The sequence below is a fragment of the Moschus berezovskii genome, chromosome 1, assembly GCF_049115385.1.
Source record: "Moschus berezovskii isolate FMDL1 chromosome 1, NW_MosBer_1.0, whole genome shotgun sequence".
Lineage (NCBI taxonomy): Eukaryota > Metazoa > Chordata > Mammalia > Artiodactyla > Moschidae > Moschus > Moschus berezovskii.
Window position 1 is genome coordinate 162,949,920 of NC_142460.1, and position 6,198 is coordinate 162,956,117.

A 6,198-nucleotide genomic window follows, 5' to 3' on the forward strand; every position below is an offset into this window, starting at 1 on the left:
TCTCTCCCATATGTTTTGAAGTTATTTGACTTTTGCTTTAGTTCTTACACTAGAAAATTTATCAGTGCTTAAAGTTAATTTTTTACTCTCCTCCTTAGCAGTGTGAGACTCACAACACTTTAACTCCAGTCCTTTCCTCCCAGTGTGTATGCTATGCTTGTCATAAACTTGTGTGATAGTTGCAGGATACTTCAGCTGTTTCTTTTTTGCAAGTCCACGAGGGATCAATTCTATAAAACTAAATTCCTTAACTTGTTCATCCTACTGTGTGTAGCACAGGTAACTGTGCTCAATGTTATGTGGCAACCTGGATGGGAGGGGAGCTTGGGGGAGAATGGATACATGTACATGTATGGCTGAGTCCCTTTGCTGCCCACCTGAAACTGTCACAACATGGTTAACTGGCTCTATCCCAATACAAAATAAAAAATTAAAAAACAGTAATGTTGGGGTTTCCGTGGAGGCTTGGCAAATAATCCATCTACAAATGCAAGAGATATGGTTCTGGGAAGAACCCACATGCTGCGGAGCAACTAAACCTGTGCCATAACCACTGAGCCTGTGCTCTGGAGCCCAGGAACTGCAACTTCTGGGCCTACATGCCCTGGAACCTGTGCTCAGCAGCAAAAGAAGCCACTGAAGTGAGAAACCCATGAGCTGCAACTGGAGAGTAAGTAGTTCCCACTCAACGCAACTAAAGGCCTTCTCAGCAGTGAAGACCCAGCACAGCTGAAAATAAATACAAAATTTTTAAAAGCAGTAAGTCACTTAAAATTACACATTTACTACTCTCTTGCGTATGAGACCTTTCAAACATCTCAAGTCACTTTTCACCTGCCTGAAGTTTTATCTGTTTGGACAAGGTTCATAGAACACTATTTGCAAAATCAGGCAGCAGCTGGACTTGGCCTATAGGCTGAGTGTGTTTACTTTTTTGGAACGCAGCCATGCCCTGAGATGTCTGGGCTTACTGAAATAATTCCTTTGATATACATGTTTGCTATCCAGGGCCTGTATCCTGTTTTTCTCCATTCTGAATCTCCCTTGGCCGTCAGGGGCAGCTGCAGTGGCTGATGGTTTTCTGGCCCCAGCATTCTTTGTTTACTGAAATGGCAGATGACATTCTTTGTCCACAGTGGTAATAACACTAACATGTTACTAACTTGCAGAGCTGACCCCAGTATCTATTGTTCCTGTTGGTTCTCTTAGCACTTTGTTTTCTTGTGTCTTTCTCTTACCTCTCTTGGGAATTTCTTGAGGGCTTGATCAAAGCTAGTTTCTTCCAGAGAGGGTTTGCATCTCTACTACCCTGAGGATACCACTTGCCTCGATCACTTTAAACTTTAGATTATAAATACCGGGTAACCATACAGTTAAGGCTATGGTCTTTCTATTAGCCATGTATGGATGTGAGAGTTGAACAATAAAGAAGGCAGAGTGCTGAAGAATTGATGCTTTTGAACTGTGGTGCTGGAGAAGACTCTTGAGAGTCCGTTGGACTACCAGGAGATCCAACCAGTCCATCCTAGAGGAAATCAGTCCTGAATACTCTTAGGAAGGGCTGATGCTGAAGCTGAAGCTCCAGTACTTTGGCCACCTGGTGGGAGAAGCTGACTCATCAGAAAAGACCCTGATGCTGGGAAAGATTGAGGGCAGAAGAAGGAGGGCAACAGGCAATGAGTGAGATGGTTGGATGGCGTCACCGATTCACTGGACATGAACTTGGGCAAACTCTGGGAGATGGGGAGGGACAGAGAAGCCTGCATGCTACAGTCCATGGGGTTGCAAAGATTAGGACACGAGTTGGTGACTGAACAACAACAACCCAATTCAGGCTCTCCTGAGAATGAATGCTGGTTATGGTTACAAAGTTTCAAAGTTTAAGACAGTTTGGGAGCTCATGGAGGCTGGATGTCTCCTTAGGTGGGAGGGAACTCCTCTCAGGCTCCTACTTGGGCTGGTTTTGTTCTCTGGGTTTTATCCTGGAGGCTTTTTGGATACTTATCAAATGCCGGGTGAACTAGAAATGTGCCTGCCATATCAATTAACAGAGGATGCTGCAGCCCTGGTGTTTCAGCCTCCCCAAGGTGAGCGCCAGAGGAACAGGATGCCCGCCATCTAGTGGTCAACTGCTGCAGCTGCCCTGACAGTGCACCCTGAGGAGACTCAGCATGTGAAAAAACAGGATCCTGGCCTCAGAACAAGTGTGCATCAAAGGAACGATTTCAGTGAGCCCAGACTCTTGCATCTTCACATATGTAGGTGCACTGAATTCCTTAACTTGAGATGCCTGGTTTTCTTTAAGTCATCTTTTGATGTTCTGACGACCTGGTGTTTGTTGTGAAAACTCCTGTATATCCTGGCTTCCCACCTTGCTTGCCTCTTCAGAGCAGTCTCTCAGAGTGACCTGAGATGATGAATCCCAGGCTCAGGTCCTCAGTTTTGTCTGTGGAATAAAGCATAACTCTCAACTCTTACGTTGTGCTTTTTTTTTTTTCAGTTGACAACCTGTTAGGCGGAAACTGACTTCAGAGCCCTCCTTCCTGCCTCCCTGGTGCCCACTTTCCTGAGTGTTTACCTGCTCAACAACTGATCAAGAAACATGTGGCTCAGACAGTAAAGTGTCTGCCTACAATGCGGGAGACCCGGGTTCAATCTCTGGGTTTGGAAGATTCCCTGGAGAAGGAAATGGCAACCCACTCCAGTACTCTTGCCTGGAAAATTCCATGGATGGAGAATCCTGGTAGGCTACAGTTCATGGGGTCGCAAAGAGTCGGACACGACTGAGCGACTTCACTTCACTTCACTTCATGGCATTTTTAGCCTTTTTACAACAGGAGAGCCAGAGGACCTTGTATACCAGACTACAGGAAATGGCTCTCTTGTTTTTATTTTGAAACCTTTTTTCCTCCTGTTGACAAAATTGTGTTCATTACAGAAAGTCACAGTAAAACAAAAAGCCAAGAATAAATTTAAAAATTGGCCAAAATATCATTCCTCAGAAATAAAAATTTAGCATTTTACTTTATTACTCTAACTTCCTACACCTGTAATTTTTAAAACAAGATGACCAGAAAATAACCATCTTAGTTTATATTAGATTATATTTTATTTTATTTATTTTTTTATATTAGATTATATTTTAAAATATTCCCTACAGAAGCTCTTTTAGATTGCTCTGATTTAATGTTACAATTTGTGCTGTTGTGGGCAGGCATAAGAAAAGATCCCCTGAAATTCTCCATCTGCTAAAAAGCAGGAATAGGTGTTGGAATATTGTAATATTACTATATCAATAACCTCAGATATGCAGATGACACCACCCTTATGGCAGAAAGTGAAGAGGAACTAAAAAGCCTCTTGATAAAAGTGAAAGAGGAGAGTGAAAAGGTTGGCTTGAAGCTCAACATTCAGAAAACAAAGATCATGGCATCTGGTCCCATCACTTCATGGGAAATAGATGGGAAAACAGTGGAAACAGTGTCAGACTTTATTTTTTTGGGCTCCAAAATCACTGCGGATGCTGATTGCAGCCATGAAATTAAAAGACGCTTACTCCTTGGAAGGAAAGTTATGACTCACCTAGATAGCATATTAAAAACCAGAGACATTACTTTGCCAACCAAGGTCCGTCTAGTCAAGGCTATGGTTTTTCCCGTGGTCATGTATGGATGTGAGAGTTGGACTGTGAAGAAAGCTGATCGCCGAAGAATTGATGCTTTTGAACTGTGGTGCTGGAGAAGACTCTTGAGAGTCCCTTGTACTGCAAGGAGATCCAACCAGTCCATTCTAAAGGAGATCAGTCCTGGGTGTTCATTGGAAGTACTGATGCTAAAGCTGAAACTCCAATACTTTGGCCACCTCATGCGATGAGTTGACTCATTGGAAAAGATTCTGATGCTGGGAGGGATTGGGGGCAGGGTGAGAAAGGGACGACAGAGAATGAGATGGCTGGATGGCATCACCGACTCGATGGACGTGAGTCTGAGTGAACTCCGGGAGTTGGTGATGGACAGGGAGGCCTGGCGTGCTGTGCTTCATGGGGTCGCAAAGAGTCGGACACGACTGAGTGAATGAACTGAACTGAACTGAACACCATTTCATTCAGTCCTGCATATTCATTGGAAGGACTGATGCTGAAGCGGAAGCTTGAATACTTAGGCCACCTGATTCAAAGAGCTGACTCACTGGAAAAGACCCTGATGCTGGGAAAGATTGAAGGCAGGAGGAGAAGGGAATGACATTATCAACTCAATGGACATGAGTTTGAGCAAACTTCGGGAGATGGTGAAGGACAGGGAAGCCTGGTGTGCTGCAGTCCTTGGGGTTGTAGAGAGTTGGATACAACTTAGCGAATGAACACCACCACCACCTCAACCATTTCTAAGAATGCTTTTAGTACATTTCTCCAGAGTGTAGAGCTGAGCAGTTGTATTACGTCTTGTGCATTAGTGTGTCTCCCCCTCTAGAAGCCTCTGAGAATTCTGACTCTCCTCCCTCCCTCTCTCCCCTTATCTGTTTCGTTATTTACCACTATGATTTTCATAAAGATCAAAGCTTATGCCAATTCTAGTATTTATCTCATCTTTGGTTTTAAATATAGTTCTTTTCCAACCATGACTTCTGTTTCCTTTGGAAAATTTATTTGACTATTCCCAGTTTTCAAAAGGGTGTTGCTATCAATGAAATAAAACTCATATTTTACGGTGAGACTTTAAAGGTAAACATTTCCTCTGCCAAACTGGGCCTTCTCTCTCCCCTTTGCTGTGTGCTGTGCATCTGCAGTAACCAGACCTCCTTAGGAGATAACATTCCTTCTTAATCTCAGGATCACCACTGCTCAGGAAAATAACCTCCCTTCTTGATGTTACAAGGTCATGGTGATTCACTGTTTGTACGTGTAGATCTGGATTGTGTAAACTAGCAACAGTAGATAACCTTTTGATAGATAACCCTTTGTCTCAAAAACTTACATAATTTACATAACTGCACAAAACTTACATAACTGCACTTTGACCTTTAGTGGACAGAACAGTCCTAGAGCTTTCTGAAAGGTTGTCTCCAGGTTATAATCCTCAGCTTGGCTTGAATGAAGTTTAACATTTCTTAGGCTGACTATCAGAGAAGGCAATGGCAAGCCACTCCAGTACTCTTGCCTAGAAAATCCCATGGACGGAGGAGCCTGGTAGGCTGCAGTCCATGGGGTCGCTACGAGTCAGACATGACTGAGCGACTTCACTTTCACTTTTCACTTTCACACATTGGAGAAGGAAATGGCAACCCACTCCAGTGTTCTTGCCTGGAGAATCCCAGGGATGGGGGAGCCTGGTGGGCTGCCGTCTAGGGGTCACACAGAGTCGGACACGACTGAAGTGACTTAGAAGCAGCAGCAGGTTGACTATTATAGTCTTAGATCAACAATATTACACACCAACCCATAAACATATTTGGAAATAATATGGTCTAAATTATAAATAAGTTACCTTTATACATACATTACTTTGCCAACAAAGGTCTGTATAGTCAAGGCTATGGTTTTTCCAGTAGTCATTTTTGGATATGAGAGTTGGACTATAAAAGCTGAGTGCTGAAGAACTGATGCTTTTGAATTGTGGTGCTGGAGAAGACTCTTGAGAGTCCCTTGGACTGCAAGGAGATCTAACCAGTCCATCCTAAAGGAAATCAGTCCTGACTATTCATTGGAAGGACTGATGTTGAAGCTGAAACTCCAATCCCTTGGACACCTGATGCAAAGAACTGACTCACTGGAAAAGACCCTGATGCTGGGAAAGATTGAAGGCGGGAGGAGAAGGAGATAACAGAGGATGAGATGGTTGGATGGCATCACTGACTCAATGGACATGAGTTTGAGTAAACTCCGGGAGTTGGTGATGGACAGGGAGGCTGGCGTGCTGCAGTCCATGGGGTCACAAAGAGTTGGACATGACTGAGCAACTGAACTGAACTGACTGATACATAAATGAAGGTAAGTTAATTGATTAACATTGGGAGTACAGTCTCCTCTGTACAGTCCTAACGTAAAATATTCTAAGTATAATGAATATATTCATTAGGACTGAGCAGCTAACCCAGTGGACACTAATTATAACAATATACTGTTTTTAAACAAGATTGATAGAAAAAGGGTCAAGTTACAGGTATTCAACACATACAAATAAAAAATATGGACTCTTGGGT